At 48.8% G+C, this 20,463-nt stretch overlaps 1 long non-coding RNA gene across 1 annotated transcript in view; it reads right to left on the bottom strand.

Annotated features, from left to right (window-relative positions):
* Positions 1–19,096, bottom strand: part of LOC141165554 (uncharacterized) — a 77,343-nt gene extending 58,247 nt beyond the window's left edge. Inside the window, exon 1 of the long non-coding RNA XR_012251173.1 lies at positions 18,995–19,096. This is a non-coding gene — a long non-coding RNA (uncharacterized lncRNA). The remainder of the gene's footprint in view (positions 1–18,994) is intronic.
* Positions 19,097–20,463: the final 1,367 nt, after the last annotated feature.

The raw sequence follows: 20,463 nt of genomic DNA, 5'->3' as shown, positions 1-20,463 counted from the left end.
CGGAGCTGGGATTAGCGGTTCATCTGGGGCCCTTGCTCCTACGGGATGACTCTTCCTGGAGCGGGGGTTGGTGTACTCAGGCGGCCAGACGAATGGTGTCCCATCCGGGCAGGTGTGCTGCTCATACAGGTCTTTCCCCAATGATGGCACGACTGGGGGCCCCGGCTGGGGTGCAGCGCCCGCGGGCACTCGGCCTTTTAACCAGGCCGGTGACTTTCTGATCGTGCCCGGTGTTGGGGAGCACGGTTCAGGGCGAGGCTCCGCTGCAGAGCTTGCTGCTGGAGGGCTGACTACTGGTGGTGGAGGTACGGTGGGCGGTGCGGCACCCAGAGCTTCGGGTCCCGCGGCGGGAGGTAGGGGCAGGTCCGCGGCCTCAGGGCCCGGAGTAACGGCGTTCCCCTTACTTGTCGTTGCGGCCTCCCCCGCGGCGTCGTCCCCGGCCTCCGGTCCGCTTCTGCTGCCTCTCGGGATCGACGCGGTGCTGGATGGTGGCTGCACCTCCGGTTGGCAGGTCAGCGTGCGCCGGGTCAACTCCTCCTTCCACCCGGCGAGCATGTCTCGTTGCGCCCAGATCATCCTCCTGTTCAGCTCTTCCAGCGCGGCCTGCGCGTACTCCGGTTCTTCCTTCTGGAGCACCGCTAGCAGCTCTGCAATCTGGTATGGCGGCTGTGGCGGTGAAGCTCTCCTCCGTATCCGACATCCTCCTCCCCCCTAGTGGACCGTGGCCTACCTTGCGATGATCCTCTTCCGTAGGCCGCGGCTCCGCAGTGGATCGTCAGGGTTGAGGACCTTCCGTCGCGCTCCTGTGACGTCGGCGTCACTGGGCTCCTTCCAGGACCTTACGCAACGTTCGGACGTGAGGCGGGGCTTCAGTTCTCGCGGGCTTTCGGAGTCCACACCCCTCTTCTTCCCGCGCGGCGTCCTCAAGATGGCGCCCAATGGCGGGAAAACTCCACGGATGGCGGGAAGAAGGCAGAAGATGGCGTCGGATGGCGGGAATCGGCTCCGGATGGCGGGAATCGGCTCCGGATGGCGGGAAAATTCACCACAGGTAAGTAAAAAGTCTCTTTTTCAGGCACGCAGTACCCGGTGGTTGCGGGCACGAGATCCTGCCGACTACGCCAAAAGTTGACGCGCCCCCTGGGCCAGTGCTGTAGTGCGGCGCACGTGTGCGCGGGGGAATACCCGGAGCCGGATCCGATGGGGGTAGTAGTCTCCGAGTGGCGGGGACCCGGTCCGTGCCCAGGGTGGTCAAACTAAGTGTGTGGCAGTCTTTGTAGATGTTGTTTAAGTGTCGACTACGCCACCCGTTGATTTGCGGTCGCAAGGCCGCCGCTGCAGAACAGTCCGCTGAGGCCGGTGGTATGTGTGCAGCAATGGTGGTATAACCCCCAACGGGAGAGGTATGGCCTCAGGGCAGCTGGTGCGGGTGAAGGGAGTGATAGAAAGGGCGTCCCGGTACCTTTAGTGCTGGTAGTGCGATGGAACACAGAGACTGATTGCAGTTTTCAATGCTTTACTCACAGATGTTATCAGTGTCAGTCCTGCAGGTGATGACGACCCGAGTCATGCTGCGTCCACCAGGTACGGGGCTCGACCAACCCCCAGGCAGTTCCAGAGTGTGACCTTGAACTCCTTTCTCCGTTCCTTTCTCTGGCCGTCCCCACTAGGGACCCACCCATGTCCAGCTTCCTCGGGCCTTCTGGTGGCGAAACCTATCTCCGGTTTCCCTGACCCTATGTGGCGTGCCTTCGTGGTGAGTGTAGTGAGTTGTCGCGCCAAGACGTGGCCACGACCTCCGGTTCCTGGCTGAGGATAAGTGGCCTCCACCAGTTCGGGATCCGGTACCCTGATCTGCCAACCCTTCACCCGCTGACTCCTAGCGTGTTCGGGTTCCCTCTTCCTTCATGTCTCTGGGCCTTTCTCCAGGTTCCATTCCTTCCTTGTTCCTTGTTCCTTTCCTCTTGTCTTTCTCTCTCTTGCTCCCTTCAGGAGCAGCACCCAGACAGGGCTGCTGCTCCCTGTCACTTCTCTTCTCCTCTTCTTCTGTCTGACTGAACTCCTAAGATGGTGCCCACCTTTTATACTCCCTCTGACACCCGAGCCCAGGTGACTAGCCACCAATGGGCTCCTTCCTATGCCCAGAGTCCCTCCCCTCTCTGCTCCTGCACCACTGGGATATTCCTCCCCCCCTCCCACTCCAGCCAGGGACAGACGCTGTCGTACCTGCACATCTATCTGGTGGGAGTACCGTTGATCTGTCCCCCGGAAATGGGATGTATGTGGTGCATGCAGCTAACTGAGTTCTAGTCCACACTCCATCCTTACCCGGGAGTGGAATACCACACCTCTGGTTCGAGGTGCAATACCCCTGTAGCAGCCGAGCCCTCGGGGTGCTACACATCCACCATCAATATATGCTTAGTTATTATGCAACCTACCATTCCAAATATAAATTGTAATCCACCACGATGCCCCCATTAACTGTAAATAGGCACTTAATATATAATTTAATTAGAACCTCTACTCTTTCCGCCAATTTGTTACCAGTTACTCTCCTGCATCCGCAACGCCCCCTACTCTATACTTCCTGCTCCCCGCATTCATTATTTACATGCACCCCCTGCCCCAATTCATTATATCATGTCCGTGCTCTCCCCACCCCATCATCATTTATCATTTACTCTCCCCCACCCCACATTCATTATGTGCAGCTCATTATCCCCCTACTCCCAATTCCCCCATGTGCAGCTCATTTTCTCCCAATTCCCCCATGTGCAGCTCTCATCCCCCCCATGTGCAGCTTTCACCCCATGTGCAGCTCTCAAACCCCCCCATGTGCAGCTCTCAAACCCCCCCATGTGCAGCTCTCAAACCCCCCCATGTGCAGCTCTCACCCCCCCATGTGCAGCTCTCATCTCCTCCCATGTGCACATCTCTCACCCCCCCCCATGTGCACATCTCTCATCCCCCCATGTGCACATCTCTCACCCCCCCATGTGCACATCTCTCATCCCCCCATGTGCACATCTCTCATCCCCCTCCCCCACATGTTCCCTTCTCTCATCCCCCCAATGTGCATCTCTCATCCCCCTACATGTGCAGCTCTCACCACCCCCCCATGTGCACCTCTCTCATCCCCCCCATGTGCACCTCTCTCATCCCCCCATGTGCACATCTCTCATCCCCCCCATGTGCACATCTCTCACCCCCCCCCACATGTGCACATCTCTCACCCCCCCCACATGTGCACATCTCTCATCCCCCTCCCCCACATGTGCACCTCTCTCATCCCCCTCCCCCACATGTGCACCTCTCTCATCCCCCTCCCCCACATGTGCACCTCTCTCATCCCCCTCCCCCACATGTGCACCTCTCTCATCCCCCTCCACCACATGTGCACCTCTCTCACCCCCCTCCACCACATGTGCACCTCTCTCATCCCCCCCACATGTGCATCTCTTATCTCCCCCCCACATGTGCATCTCTCACCCCCCCGCATGTGCATCTCTCATCCCCCCCACATTTGCATCTCTCACCCCCCCCACATGTGCATCTCTCACCCCCCCCCACATGTGCATCTCTCATCTCCCCCCCACATGTGCATCTCTCATCTCCCCCCCACATGTGCATCTCTCTTCTCCCCCCCAACATGTGCATCTCTCATCTCCCCCCTCACATGTGCATCTCTCATCTCCCAGCCCACATGTGCATCTCTCATCTCCCCTCCACATGTGCATCTCTCATCTCCCCCCCCACATGTGTATCTCTCATTCCCCCCCACACATGTGCATCTCCCATTCCCCCCACTCCTAGTTAATTGTATTTAAAAAAAAATAAAACTTGTTATACTTACCCCCATGCGATCCCTGCAGAAACCTGGCGCTCGTCCAAATCGCTGACACCAGGTTCTCCTGACTTCCGGCCATGTGACGGCGCCGTCACATGACCGGAAGTCAGGGGAATCATGAAGGCGCTGCCGCAGCAGCGCAGCGCAGTGCTGAGATGTCCCGGACCCGGCGCTTAGCATGGGGCCGGGGGCCCCATGAGGAGAGAGACGCACAAGAGGGGGGCCCCCAATGGGGCTCCGAGCGGGCCCCTACCGGAGGGCCCCATACTGGAGTCAGGGCAGTCATGCCCTGATGGCGGCCCTGCTGGAGGCTGGAGGGGCCCCCTCTCCCTCAGGGCCCCAGCCCCAGAATCAGAAAGCAACAGCGCCGACGCCCTAAGTCAGCAGACAAGAGACACAAACAGCAGGCACTGGAGCAAAGAGTGCAGCCTGGCCTGAAAGGTAAGATTGCGGTCTTGCATGGTGGGAGATGGTAAGCCATGCAAGTACGCCGCCAGGGATGTTACATATACGGCCTATGAGGTGGTAGTGTCTCTGCCTCCTTTTTATCAAAGATGTCCGCATATGACCAGTAGGGTGCTGGCAGGCCAGGTAGGTTAGCTGGAGTAGACGGAGGTCGAGCAGGATGAACAGGAACCAGACAGGACTTATGACATTCCTGACCCCAGCGGAGCACCTCACCCGAGCTCCAATTCAGGATGGGCTCGTGTCTGTAACCAAGGTAGGCCAAGCAAGAGGGGATGAGAGAGACCGGACCGCACGTAGAAGGAGATCTTCTCCAAATGTAGCATTCCCACCTGAAGAGTTACAGGCTCAGTGACAAACAAGATGGTCTCAGAGAAAAGCTTTCCATCCACGGAGGAAACCGCTAAAGGATCAGCCAGACATATGGTAGGATTCTGATATCGCTCCACAACGACCTGTTAAATGAGGTTCCCAGCGACTCCGGAATCCAAATAGACAGTCTCGAAGAAGCGGGTCTTATCACTGGTAAGCAAAATGGGACAGAGTCAAGGGCGGAGAGGAAGAACTTTTGCCTAGGACGACCTCTCCGAGCGGTCCTAGACACTGGAGTTTCCCGGTCTCACCGGACAGAAGCGGATTAGATGCTCTATACTGCCACAGTAGAAGCAACTCCTCTCGGCGCGGCGGGCCTCCTGGCGAGACTTGACCATCTTAACTTGATCTATTTGCATAGACTCTGGAGAACAAACCGGAGAGGATGTTGGTTGCAATACTGGCCTTTGGAAAGTTGGTGCGAGGCGCAGGGATCTTCTCTCACGAGTCGCCTCCTGAAAACGGATGTCGATTCGTGTAGCTAATGACACCAGGTCGTCCAGAGAAGGAGGTATGTCACGATCAGCTAGCTCATCCTTGATCCGTCCGGAAAGGCCCTCCCAGAAGGTGGACATCAGAGCCTCATTGTTCCAGGCAAGTTCAGATGCAAGGGTACGGAAACGCACGGCATACTGACCCACAGAGAGACTCCTTTGGCGGAGTCGGAGAAGAGAGGAGGCAGTCGAAGATTTTCGCCCGGACTCATCGAACACCTTCTGGAAAGCCGCGAGGAAAGCCTGGAGGTCAGACACCAGAGGATCCCCTCTCTCCCACAGAGGGTTAAGCCACGCCAACGCCTCTCCGGTGAGATGAGACATGATGAATGCCACCTTGGCCCTGTCGGAGGCGAACTGGTGCGCCAGGAGCTCAAAGTGCAGCGTGCACTGATTAATGAAGCCCCGACATAGGGCAGGATCACGACCAAAACGTGGAGGAGCAGATTACCGGCGTCCTAAGCCGGGTGCCACAGCGCCACTGGGTTGAGGTGCCACCGGAGCGAGTGCCGCTTGGTTAGAGGCACACACAATCGGGGTGGACAGTGCATCCAAGCGGGAGTTGACTGTCCGCAGATAGGACAGGATAGTATCCTGTTGGGATCTCTGGTGAGAGACCTCTTGGTACAGGTCTGAGAGCGAAGGAGCCTGGGAGCCACCGGATTCCATGGCCTGTGCAAATTGTTACGGAACCGGGTGGTGGAACCTCTGTGCTGTGATAGAAGGAGGGACCAGAGGGGCGTAACTAAGTGCCTACCCGGACCGACCCTGTCCACATGGCGGCTTAGTCAACTCCGTGAAACAAAAAGGAGGGACCGGGAAGGTGAACCAGGTGCCACTCTGGGACCGACCTAGTGTGAGAGCAGGCGACTCCCACGGGACTGATGGCCGAAGCTGACAGGCACAGCTGATGAGCACAGCTGGTAGACAGGCAGGCGGGGACGGCAGATAGACACGCAGGCGGGCACGGCAGATAGACAGGCTAGCGGGCATGGCTGATAGACAGACAGGCGGGTATGGCTGATAGACAGGCAGGTGGGCACCGCTGACAGACAGGCAGGTGGGCACGACTGAAAGACAGGCAGGCGGGGACGGCTGATAGACAGGCTGGTGGGCACAGCTGATAGGCCGGCGGGCACGGCTGATAGACAGGCTGGTGGGCACTGGAAACTGAGGGCTGGAGAGAGTGTTAGCACACAAACAACAACTTTGTACAGGCACCTCCATTATGGAGGGAGGATGTGCCTTAAGTAGGGGCAGTCCTCCGGCCATTGGCCGGGGACTTTTAGGATGGCACGTGTCCCCTTTAAGAGGAAGGGAGCGCAGCATGCCCTAAGTACAGAGACCGGGGATCTACGAGCGGTGCGTTCACCCCGGACAGACGCTGCGATGAGGCCAGGGGAAGGAGCGGGGAATGCCGGACCGGAGCCGCGGTGGTGAGTAGATCGGCTTCTCAGTCGGGCAGGAGGCAGAGACGCCGACGCTACACCAATGTTTTCCTTTTAGCCATTCTTGGGTGTTTTTAGCTGTGTTTTGGGTCATTATCCTGTTGCAAGACCCATGACCTGCGACTGAGACCAAGCTTTCTGACACTGGGCTGCTCATTTCTCTCTAGAATCCCTTGATAGTCTTGAGATTTCACTGTACCTTGCACAGATTCAAGACAAATTGTGCCAGATGCAGGAAAGCAGCCTCAGAACATAACAGAGACTCCTCCATGTTTCACAGTAGGGACAGTGTTCTTTTCTTGATATGCTTCATTTTTCCATCTGTGAACATAGAGCTAATGTGCCTTGCCAAAAACTTCCATTTTTGTCTCATCTGTCCATTCTCCCAGAAGCTTTATGGCTTGTTAACATGTAGTTTGGCAAATTCCAGTATGACTTTTTTATGATTTTTTTTCAACAATGGTGTTCTACTTGGTCGTCTCCCATGAATTCCACGTTGGATCAAACAATGGCAGATTGTGCGATATGACACTGATGTTCTTTGAGCTTGAAGTTTACCTTTAATCTATTTAGAAGTTTTCCTGGACTCTTTTGTTACCATTCGTATTATCCGTCTCTTTGATTTGTCATCAATTTTCCTCTTGCGGCCATGTACAGGGAGGTTGGCTACAGTCCCATGGATCTTAAATTTCTGAATAATATGTGCAACTGTAGGCCCGGGACCATCAAGCTGCTTGGAAATGGTCTTATAACCTTTACCTTTAACATGCTTGTCTAGAATTTTCTTTCTAATCTCCTGAGACAACTTTTTCCTTTGCTTCCTCTGGTCCATGTTGAGTGTGGTACACACCATGTCACCAAACAGCACAGTGAGTATCTGTAGCCCTATATACAGGCCCACTGACTGATTAAAAGATTGTAGACACCTGTGATGCTGTGGTAGCCATGCTGGTTCAATATGCCTTCAATTTTGAACAAATCCCCAACAGTGTCACCAGCAAAGCACCCCCACACCATCACACCTCCTCCTCCATGCTTTACGGTGGGAACCAGGCATGTAGAGTCCATCCGTTCACCTTTTCTGCATCGCACAAAGACACGGTGGTTGGAACCAAAGATCTCAAATTTGGACTCATCAGACCAAAGCACATATTTCCACTGGTCTAATGTCCATTCCTTGTGTTCTTTAGCCCAAACAAGTCTCTTCTGCTTGTTGCCTGTCCTTAGTAGTGGTTTCCTAGCAGCTATTTTACCATGAAGGCCTGCTGCACAAAGTCTCCTCTTAACAGATGTTGCAGAGATGTGTCTGCTGCTAGAACTCAGTGTGGCATTGACCTGGTCTCTAATCTGAGCTGCTGTTAACCTGCGATTTCTGAGGCTGGTCACTCGGATAAACTTATCCTCAGAAGCAGAGGTGACTCTTGGTCTTCCTTTCCTGGGGCGGTCCTCATGTGAGCCAGTTTCTTTGTAGCTCTTGATGGTTTTGGCAACTGCACTTGGGGACACTTTCAAAGTTTGCCCAATTTTTCGGACTGACTGACCTTCATTTCTTAAAGTAATGATGGCCACTCGTTTTTCTTTACTTAGCTGCTTTTTCCTTGCCATAATACAAATTCTAACAGTCTATTCAGTAGGACTATCAGCTGTGTATCCACCAGACTTCTGCACAACACAATTGATGGTCCCAACCCCATTTATAGGGCAAGAAATCCCACTTATTAAACCTGACAGGGCACACCTGTGAAGTGAAAACCATTTCAGGTGACTACCTCTTTAAGTTCATCAAGAGAATGCCAAGAGTGTGCAAAGCAGTCATCAAAGCAAAAGGTGGCTACTTTGAAGAACCTAGAATATAAGACATATTTTCAGTAGTTTCACACTTTTTTGTTAAGTATATAATTCCACATGTGTTAATTCATAATCTTGATGCCTTCAGTGCGAATGTAAAATTTTCAGTCATGAAAATACAGAAAAATCTTTCCTGTATACATATATATATGTTCTTTATGTATGGTCTAAAGACTTGGCCATTCTGCACCAAATTTGGCACATAGGTAAAATGGCTACTTTGGAAAATTTTAGACTGGGTTTGAGCTCTACAGGACCTATTGTGTTTCATAAATTCACAAAATAAGCAAAGCAAATGTTTATTGAAATTTCTTTGGAACACCTTCTAGAGATAATGTCACTGGCAAACAAACTTTTTACTGCACACAAACAGCAAACAGTTAAATAAAATAGATCCTTGCAAATCTAGGTAATTCTATTAGTATGTTTGTGTAGAGCACTTCTAGAGAGGAAATTAAATGTTGGCGATTTCCTCGACTTTTAACATCAGCAGAATCAACTATTGTTTGTGTTAAGGAATTATACACAGAAATCCCACATAATTACATTTCCTTCCCCCACAGTTGTTTTAGAATTCATGTGACTGAAAAATATTTAGTTAATTAGCCCTAAGCTCTGACAGGACCACCAAGGTTAGTGAAGTATTTTGCAAACCACTGCCAGTTTGCAAACGTTTGTTTGTATGCATATCTTGCAGAAAGTTTGCATAAGAAAAGTAAGAATAGATATGTTGTTTGTAAACTTTTAAAACATTTGTGTTATATTTTGTATTTTTTTCTTTAGAAAGAAGAGGAATTAATTCACGTGGAATGACAATTCCATGACAATGTTAGAGGGGATTTGTAAAAGTCTACATGTAGCAACAATGGTCTTCAGGTGAATTGTGGGATGCCATTGTGACTTCTGACTACCTCTTTAATCGTTATGTGGGGGAATGGAATCGTTAGTCTAAAGGCTCATTTACGCTGCAAGATGATTGTGAACAAGCATTCACGATAATTTTGCAGTGTGAAAAGATCACCCGCTAAACAAGCAAAAAGGTCGCGTGAAATAATTTTTAAGCAGGAAAATGATTGTTAAGCTTACTTAAACGTTATCTTTTTCGGCAACGCATCGTCCTATGTACACAGGACTGAGGTGCCGAAAACAATAGCAGCCTATGTTCACTGAACGATCTATTACAGATTGTTCAGTGCTCATCATTGTAGATCAGTCTGCATGTGTAAACAGGCTTTTTTTTATAATTATTTAAAGAAAAGATTCAGATATGAAAAATTACAATATGATACAAGTAGTCAAATGGATGGGCATCAACAGTAAAATAACATTAATGTTACAGTGAGAATCAACTGTATAACAAGTATTAAGGATCAAGCAAAATGTAGCAACTGTTGCTCTGAATTCCTCTTATTTTTCAAATATATAGAGAAAGAGAAGAAGAGGGGGAAGAAAACCAGGAAAAGAACCGCAGTCAACAGTACAGTAGACTGACGAGGGGAAGAAGGGGGGAGAGGCAAAGAGAAAAAAGGGAGTGGGGTGAACCCACCAGCGGAAATGCTAGACAATTAAACAGAATATTTATTGTCATATACTAATCGACACAGAACAGGTGAGCCGAGAGCACATGATCAGTAACCCCAACTCACAGTAAATCAAGATGCTCAGGAGTCTGTTCAATGACCAGCCATTGAAACCATGTAGTACGGAGTGTAAGAGTCATGGATGGAGGAAGTCGAATCTTCCAAATGTAAAATCTCATTTACTTTTGCTACCCACAGGGACATGGGGGGGGCAGGAAGATCTCTTCCAGAGAAGAGGGTTACAAGCTGTAGCCGCCATAACCAAAAATCTTAACGAGGAGCATTTATATGTAGCCAATGGAGTCTCGCAGTGATGCAAGAGGAAGAGGGCAGGACCCAGCTCTCCAGCAAAACCAGTAACTTTACGAATGACCACAGATACTTTAGACCAAAATGGCAGGAGTATATTGCATTCCCAGAAGATATGTAAGAATGAGCTCTCTGCCCCATCACACCTCCAGCAATCTGGATCAGAAGAAGGCAAAAGGACATGGAGACTGTCAGGAACTCTGTACCATCTGGAGAGGATCTTATATCCGGCTTCCTGAAATCTGGAACTGATAGAGGATTTATGAGTGAGGGTGAAGATATGAGATCTTTGTTCAGAGGAGATTTTAATATTGAGATCATTTTCCCATTTTAGGATGAATGGAGGAGGAGGTTGGTCCAGGGGGAAGTTCAACATGGAGTAGACCCTAGACAAAGTATGTCTGACTTGACCCGAACCAAAACATAATAGCTCAAATTGTGTTTTAGATTGCAGAAAATTTGATTTAGGAGGTAGTTTGTCAAAAAAGTGTTTTAATTGTACACATCTCCAAAAGCCCAGAGGGACCAGCTCGACTCGACTCATGAGAACCTCGAAGGGAGGCCATTAATTATTGCCACTAAAGGATTCCACCCGATCTCTCCCTGCCTCGATCCATGCCCTGAAGGTGGGATCGGAGTGTCCAGGAGCAAAATCTGGATGACTCAATATTGGGAAAAGTACTGAGTAATTGGGAATAGCAACATTGCTGACCAGGTTAATACAACAGTCCAGTGTAGGGTCTATTGTGGGGTGGGACTTCAAATAGTTAGGGATAGATTTGGCAGACCATGGGAGTGCACGTAATGGAATGGGACAAAAACTTTGTTCCATATGGACCCAAGCCTTACTTTGCCCATTTCTGAACCAGTTAACTATTCTTGTTAAGTGGCCGGCTAAGTAATATAGCTTAATATCAGGGAGGCCAATCCCACCTCTATCCTTGGCCTTGCAAAGAATTGTACGATTAATTCTGGGAGTTTTCTTAGCCCAAATGAAAGCACTCTGTATGGATGAGATTGTCTTAAAGAATACTAAAAATAAAATGTTCATTTTGAAAATCTGGCATCTACCAAATCATGTAAAAGTGGATTTAGACCACCTGTCACAATCTCCTAGGATAGAGTTGATCAGAACCGGAAAGTTATCCTGATATAGCGATTGGAGCTTGGCAGAGAGGCATATACCTAGATAATTCAGATGTCACTGGGCCCATCTAAAACTAAAAGCGTCTCTAAGGTCATTTAAGCAAGTCCCTGGAAGATTGATGTTTAAGGCTTCAAATTTTGTAAAATTAATATTGAAATTAGATAGCTGTGAATATAATTGAAATTCTCGCAATAGGTTGGGGAGGGTTATTTTAGGCTTGGTGATAAAAAAGAGAAGGTCATCTGCATAAGCAGCAATTTTATGTGAGTTTTGGTGGATTTTTATACCTTTAATGTCATCATTAGCTCTTATATGTCTGGGAAAAGGCTCAAGTGTTCGAATGAAGATTATTGGGGAGAGGGAGCAGCTCTGCCGTGTACCATTGTAAATATTGAAAGAGTCTGAAAGAATTCTGTTCACCCTAACCCTGGCTAAAGGAGACGTGTACAATGACAAGATCCATTGAAGCATCTGATTTCCAAGACCCAAGTACCTTAGAGTCTCCTCAAGAAACACCCAGTTAACCCTATCGAAAGCTTTCTCAGCGTCCGTGGATAGGAGCATCATGGGAGTATTTGACGATTTAGCCTTATAAATGAGGTTGATACTATTGGTAGTATTATCTCGTGCTTCACGACCCATCATAAAGCCAGCATGGTCTGGGTGGACGGATCTTTGCAAATAGTTTTATGTCTACATTTAAGAGGGAGATGGGTCTATAACATTGTGAGGGATCTTTCCCATTTTTATGGATTCCTGAAATGTGCGCTCTAAGGGAGTCAGCGGGGGAGGATGTGTTCTGGACATGGAGTTAAAAGCAACATCTAGTGTGGGATCAGATGTTCACTGAGTTTTTTATAATAGAGTAAGGGAAAGCCATCTGGGCCTGGAGCTTTCCCGTGTTTGGAAGAGGAAATTGCATAAGTGATTTCCTGAGCTGATATTGGTTCATCAAGAGTCTTAATATCATCGGATTTGAGCTTAGGGAGTTTAACAGATTTGATGTAGTTTTTAATTCGGGCATTAAACTCCGGAGAGATGATTAGGGGATTTTTACCTTCTATATTATAGAGGGAAGCATAGTATTTTTGAAAGGCAGATGCAATTTCTGTTGAGGACTGAAGGCGGAAGGTAGAGTGAGCAGAAGCGATTTCTGATACATATGCCAAACTCGTAAAAAATGGTGTCTACATCTGGCAAAAAGCCTTTCGCTTTTTTGCTGAGAAGGGACCGAAATTCCTCACGCACTTTAAGGACTGATATTCTAAAAGCATCTGTGCGCATGGGCGTACCCACCGTGGGGCAGGGGGGTGGCAGCTCCCCCCCCCCTAGAAGCAGGGACCAACGCCGCACACCAGGGCCGGCGTCAGCACTCGGGCAAATGCCGGGGCACCCCGCTCGCTATGGGACCCGTGAGCGGAGGAGAGCAGTATCAGCGCCCGCTCCCCCCGCTTGCTGAGGGCCCCGGCAGCCGGCACAATACTTACCCCTCCCCGTGCCTTCGCAGCAGCTCCTGCATCCTCCGCGGCTGCTGCACTGTGACGTCTCAGGTCAAAGGGCACGGTGACGTCTTTACACCACGCTCTCTCCTGAGCAGTCACAGCGCAGAGCGGGATGAGGCCGGCGACCCTGCAGTCCGGAGCAGCGGCAGCAGGTGAGACGTGAGGTATTTTATTTCTTTTTTTTTTTATTGTATGGAGGCCTGTGGCAGTATAAAGGAGGGGGTGAGGTGGGGGTGTGTGACATCCTGCATGGGGCATTATAAGGGGGGGGGTGTGTGACATCTTGCATGGGGCATTATATGGGAGGGGAGGTGTGTGACATCCTGCATGGGGCATTATATGGGAGGGGAGGTGTGTGACATCCTGCATGGGGCATTATATGGGAGGGGAGATGTGTGACATCCTGCATGGGGCAGTATAAGGGAGGGGGGTGTGTGACATCCTGCATGGGGCATTATATGGGGTAGTTGTGTGACATCCCGCATGGGGCATTATATGGGGGGTGACATCCTGCATGGGGCATTATAACGAGGGGGTGACATCCTGCATGGGGCATTATAAGGGGGGTGACATCCTGCATGGAGCATTATAACGGGAGGGTGACATCCTGCATGGGGCATTATAAGGGGGGGTGACATCCTGCATGGGGCATTATAAGGGGGGGGGGTGTGTGACATCTTGCATGGGGCATTATATGGGAGGGGAGGTGTGTGACATCCTGCATGGGGCATGATATGGGAGGGGAGGTGTGTGACATCCTGCATGGGGCATTATATGGGAGGGGAGGTGTGTGACATCCTGCATGGGGCATTATATGGGAGGGGAGGTGTGTGACATCCTGCATGGGGCATTATAAAGAAGGGGGGGTTTGTGTCATCCTGCATGGGGCATTATAAGGGGGGTGACATCCTACATGGGGCATTATATGGGGGGGAACAGCCTGCATGAGGCATTATGTGTGGGGAACAGCTTGCATGGGGCGTTATATGGGGGCCAGTATTCTGTATGGAGCGTTATATGGGGGCCAGTATCCTGCATGGAGCGTTATATGGGGGCCAGTATCTGCTAGAACCCTCCTGTTAGTTTTTGCTATCTTGTGTTTTGCGGTCACGTGACCAGCTTCCTATATATTCCAGCTCCGCCCTTCTGGCTTTGCTGGACTTCAGTGTTGTTTTGACTGTCTCTCTAGCCAGGTGCTTCGGTGCCTATCTTTGTCAGTTCTTGGTCCTCTGGGACCTTTAGTACTTTTTGTCAGTTTGTCCTTTTTGTTCTGCAACAACTTCTGTTTAGGAGGTGTCCCATTTTTGTCACAGTCCTTAGTTCTTTTAGGGACCCCTCCCTTTATTCTATAGGTCTCCGTTCAGACTAGCCGAGGACGAAGGCGGGTCTGTTCACAAGGAACAGGCAGCCCGTTACATCGTAGGGATTCAGCTTAGTCTTACTGTAGAGACAGCTTTCCCTTATCTTTCCTTAGTTTATGTTTCAGATCATAACAGTATCCTGCATGGAGCGTTATATGGGGGCCAGTATTCTGTATGGAGCGTTATATGGGGGCCAGTATTCTGTATGGAGCATTATATGGGGGCCAGCATTCCGTATGGAGCGTTATATGGGGGCCAGTATCCTGTATGGAGTGTTATATGGGGGCCAGTATTCCGTATGGAGCGTTATATGGGGGCCAGTATTCTGTATGGAGCATTTTATGGGGGCCAGTATTCTGTATGGAGCATTATATGGGGACCAGTATCCTGTATGGAGCGTTATATGGGGGCCAGTATTCTGTATGGAGCATTATATGGGGGCCAGTATTCTGTATGGAGCATTATATGGGGGCCAGTATCCTGTATGGAGCGTTATATGGGGGCCAGTATTCTGTATGGAGCGTTATATGGGGGCCAGTATACTGTATGGAGCGTTATATGGGGGCCAGTATCCTGTATGGAGCGTTATATGGGGACCAGTATCCTGTATGGAGCGTTATATGGGGACCAGTATCCTGTATGGAGCATTTTATGGGTGCCAGTATACTGTGTGGAGCGATTCGCTGGTTTCTGAGCTATTGTGGAATTTACAATAGATATCACTCATGTAATGTAAGAAGTGAAATCTTTGCATTGCACTATATATATATTTCTTTTCGGTATCTGTGCATCATGAATCGTGGTATGTGTTAAAGGGGCCCACTGAGACTCTTTCGTCCAGGGCCTACAAAAACCTGGAGCCAGCCCTGCCGCACACACACTTAGATCACCTGTGGTCGCGGCCAGCGAAAGTTCCCTCTGCGGCCGGCCGCAGGTGATCGCTCTGCTCTGCACCCAGCGGCCGGAACTGCGCAGTGTTACTGCATGGGGTCCGGCCGGGATTACCTTTAACGCACGCTGAGTGACACAGCACGCCGCATGTCACCTGATCAGGGTCCTGACTCCTGAGGCATGCTGACGTAGCACGCTGCCTGCCTCCCCTGTTTCCTGTCTCTGAGAATCCTGCCGGAGCGGAGCGCTTGTCCTGTTACTGTGGGCCGGCTGCCAGTGACTGTGGCAGCCAGCCAGTGTAAATTACACAATACACTCACTCACTGTGTAATTATTGAAATTTGGAAGGGCCTGGGCCTTGGGAGTAGGAACCGGTCCGGACCTGGAGAAAGGACAGGTGGTTAAAGACATTAAAGTGGCTGCACTTTTTGAGGAGGCTAATATTTTTTTCCCTGCAACAAGGCACACACTCTTCATTTTAAGTGCTTTCCCGTCCACCACAGCTATTGTTGAACAATCTTTCAGTACCCTTCGAAGGGTAAAGTCCTGGCTCAGAAGTACAATGGGAGAGGACAGACTGACTGGATTGTGTTTGATGAGCGTCCATCAGAAATTCTTCAAGGAAAATCAGGACTGCATTGAAACTAAAGTTTTGAACAAGTTTTCTTCAAACCCAAGAAAAATGATATTAGTATAAGACATGTAATTAGAATAAAAATCAAAATTTTTTGCAAGCAAATAATTGTAATAACTAATAAAGCACTTCTATAATTACATATAATTTTCTTAAAATTTTCATTTCATTCACCTTTTTCGTTTTAAAATGTTACAACCTGAACCACCATGGCTTGCCCCCCCCCCAGTTTTGATCCTGGGTACGGCCATGTCTGTGCGTAGTCGTTTATGGCGGGTTTCAAGATCTTTCAGCTGCAAGAGAGCAGATGAGATGTCCATCTCTCTCTCCCTCTTCAATCTGGCTCCATGTTTTATAAGAATACCCCTAATCACACATTTATGTGCCTCCCAAACAGTGTTTGGTGAGGAATCACCCGTGGTGTTTAAAGCAAAATATTCAGATAGGAATTGAAGGATCTCCTGAAAGATTACAGGGTCATCTAGAAGAGATGTGTTTAATTTCCATTGCCATTGATGAGGGATTGGAGAAGGGAGAGAGATGGACATTGTAATCAGAGAAGGCTATGGTATCTATTTCCGCATATCGCAGGCGTGCATAATGCTTCAGAAAAAAATAGTCTAATCTGGAGTAAGAATTATGGACTGAGGAGTAAAAAGAGAAATCTTTGTCACTCCGGTGTAGTAATCTTCAGGAGTCAATTAACTGGCGGTCATGTAATAGCTGGCTAAATTTACGTAAGGCAAAGGAGGAAAGTGCAGACATATCAGTAGAGGTGTCAAGAGTCTGGTCCAACGCCATGTTAAAATCACCTCCCAACACCAAAGTGCCCTCAGAGAACTCCTCAACCAGCTCCAAGCAGTCTGTTAAAGTAGATATCTGACCTACATTTGGGAGGTAAAGTGAGGCAAAGGTAAACACATGTGAGGCAATTTTGCCTTTAACCAGCAACATTCTACCCTCCCCATCACCGCGAGACTCCAAAAACTCCCATGGTAATGTATGAGAAACCAAAAGACTAGTCCCACGAGATTTGGTATCTGGCGCATAGCTATGGTATGCATGTGGAAACCAATGGTTTGAGAGTTTAAATGGTTTCTTGGTGCACAAATGAGTCTCCTGACAGAAGGCCAGGAGGATGTGCCTTCCTCAAAAGATTTGTCAAGATGGATCTTTTCCCCTAACTGTGTAGACCTTTCACATTTATCGAACCAAGCTTTAGATCTGTTTGTATTACTTGAGCCATAGTTCAAACTTGCAAGTAAGATATACAGTGGGTAAAGGGGGGGTTTCAGAAGGATGAGAAAAAGGATAGGAGATAACGAGGGATCAGTCCAGGAAGGGAAAAAAAAGAGGAAAGCGAGAGAGAAGGAAGGGACAGATATACAACACACAGGAATAGGAAGAGGAAAGAAGAGAAAAAATAAGAGAGGAGGGGGTTTACAGAGCAATCCAATCTGCTAGATCGGGGCTAAAGTCCGGAAAGGGAAAATACCCTAAAAGGTAAGGTATAAAGGGAAAACGCAGAAAACCATGGGGAGGGGTCATACATATCTCCATGCCTGGGTATGTATGGAATTAAAGTTATAGTCTAACCAAGGTAAGCTAAACTAATCATCCCCATCCCCCCTCTAAAAGAAGGAAGGAGGCACCAAACTTAGTAACATGGGAACTGGGAAGTTTCAGGATCCAGTATACAGGCCAAGTGAATAATAGGAGGGCTAAATCCAGACTGAGCTTGTCTAAGTTGACATACGACAGTGAAGAGGTAAGGGCTTAGTTATAAGAAAACAGTGGGTAACTGCACAATGGTAAGATATCTTTTATTTAGGCATTCTCAACAATGATACTGTTAGATAACTTATAAAGATAATATAAGCAACAATAATATGAAAAATGAATTTTCACTAAGAGGTAGTAAGCCTTGAGATAGCTTGGGTAGTACCAATAACATTCATCAGGTAGACCCAAAGATCCAATCACCCTGGATTTAAATAGGGTATATGACTAGAGTCGCCTTTTAAAGGGGTGAGAAGACTTATCCCCCAAGGATGGTAAAATATCTGAAACCAACAGTAGAGGGCAGCCCAACAGTAGGGCCTATGCCCACAACACAGCTATCTAATTTTAAGGGAATTAATTATGGCCAAACAGTCCTGTAAGAGAAGAAACAGATCAATAGTTCACCAATAGCCCCACCTTGGGTTGTAACTAGCAGTAGGGGGACACATCTCTCGAGGAGTCTTCTTCCAATCTTTGGATATCTGAAGTAGGCGTGGAATTCTGAAGATTTTTCATCTTCCTCCTTTGGGAAAGTTTAGGGTATCTGTCTGTGATAAGCCAAGTGGGGACAGTAAAAGGAGAGATTCCCAGGAATTTAAATCGCCAACCAAGGTCCTCCATTTTTTTCAAGAAGTAAAGAGAGCCATTTTTCTTTACAATAAGGTGAAAGGGATGCCCCCAGCAATATGTGGCCCCACTGTCTTTAATCTTAAGAAAGAGGGGTTGGATTTGTCTCCTCATATATAGAGTGCAGCTAGAAATGTCAGGAAATAAACGAATTTCAGCTCCCTACATACAAATTCTCCCATAAGACCAAGCATGTACGGTCTACTTATCAGTAAAATAATGCAATCTGCGCAAGACATCACAAGGGTTAACGGGGTCCAGAGAGCCCTGACAGGAGACCCGATGTATTCTATCTATTGTAAATGTAGCCTCAAGGGGTCTCTGGGTGTTTTGGTTGAAAATAGAAGTTACAGGGTGGGCGTGGCCTGGGCTCAACGGATGTAGGAGGTTGGTGAGCCGAGCTCCGTGCTGGCAGCCTATATACTGCGACTTAACAGCGTCATAAAAAGAGTGTCTCTGGCCGTATCATATATACATCGATTGGGGATAGTCCCAGGATTATTTTAAAACCATCCACGTTAAAATCTGATAATTTTTGGAGGAGAAAGCAGTGTATGACATCAGCGGTGCTGCGTTACTGCGGCAGTTAGTGTCCCTACTGAGCCTCTCTGAGGGGACGAAGAAGAGGAAAGGGGTAGGCAAGTGTCTACCCCTACCTCCCCCGTAGCACCCTTAAACACTTACGTGAAATCCCCACGAGGCCAGCTCCTTACAATCCGGTGTGCGGTGTGGAGAAGCGGAGGGTGACATCTCGCTGTGAAGCCAGCTGGTAACAGAGCGTCTCCTAGCAACAGTGTTCGCTCCCTCCTTCATAGAGAGTTTTACCTCATACCTGACACCAATTATCATGGTCATCTTCACATACATTACCTCACGGTTCGTGGGAGAGGTATCGGAGGCTCTGATCACAGGGGTAGATGAGCAGAGGCAACACTGACAACGCGATTTAAGACACACAGAAGTCTCTACAGGTGCAGCTCTGGAATAAGTAGCTTGTGATCCTGCGGTGCTGTGGCGCTACAGCTGAAGCGTCCCTATTGTGCCTCTCTGAGGTGACATAGAAAAAAGAAGAGGGGACTTAGTGATCAGTGCCATTGCACACTGTGTTAACCCATAATATCTCCAGCTCACACGGTGGGTGTGAGACTAACCAGGATCAAGTCACAAGATTTTGGGAGCCTGGCGTTACCTCAGGACCACCGCCAGAAATAGTGGTGGCTGAGATAATAGAGAGACGCAAGCTACTCTGAAAACCCCACAGGCAAGTGTCTGCCTCTTCCCTCCCCTGTCTCATCCTCAAGCACTTACTGTGAAAGCATCACAAAGTTAGCTCCCCTCGATCCAGGTGAGTGGTGTGGTGAATCGGAGAGTGACGTCAAGCAGAGGTGCCGGTAGGTAAAAGAGCGTCCTTCCACCATCAGTTTCAGCTCCCATCTTCAGAACGAGGTCGGAATCGATTTCAACAAAGGCCATAGTGGTCCCTTCCACTTGCTACGGAAGTGTTCACTTCGCGATTCGTGAGTGTGACAACGGGAGACCTGCACTGTATAAAGTCTGTAGAGGAAACTCAGCGGAATCGGAGTTGGCAGCACAGTTCAAGAATCCAAGAAGTCTCTGCAAGCAAGTGCTAATATCCCCCTGTCCTGTCTTTTGCCATCCTTCTGGTGGTCCTTGAGTAGTCGCCTCTTCCCTGGCACCAGGACCCAATTGGTTGTGTGGGAGTAGTGGAGGAGTGGATTATACAGAGGAGTTGGTCAGCAGCAGAGTTCCCTTAAATACTCTGTGCCTGCTCCAGTCATAAAGCCCATTTCCCGCATATTGACACAGCTCCAACTAAAGAAGGAACTTAGCATCACTGCTCTTTTATAGTAAAACAACGAACAGTCTCTATTTGCCCATCTTGTGTCTTCTATAGTGCCCTTAGGTCATCTACTTAAAATAGAAGTTTTATTGAATATTGAAAATTTTAGCTTTGGGACTAGGCTAATAGCCTCATAGCAACACAGCAGATTTACCCTTTCTTCCAAACTTGCTGTGAGATCCAACATCGCTTACTCAGCTCTCTGATACTGTTGATTTCAAACTTTACCTCCGCTATTAAACAAAGTCAAGTGTACATTCTACCTGTGGATCATTTATATTTCATCGTCCAA

The sequence above is a fragment of the Phyllobates terribilis genome, unplaced genomic scaffold, assembly GCF_046119375.1.
Source record: "Phyllobates terribilis strain yellow unplaced genomic scaffold, ASM4611937v1 Scaffold_1__5_contigs__length_1240528914, whole genome shotgun sequence".
In the NCBI taxonomy this organism is placed as follows: Eukaryota; Metazoa; Chordata; class Amphibia; order Anura; family Dendrobatidae; genus Phyllobates; species Phyllobates terribilis.
This window is presented reverse-complemented; position numbering and strand designations above follow the sequence as displayed.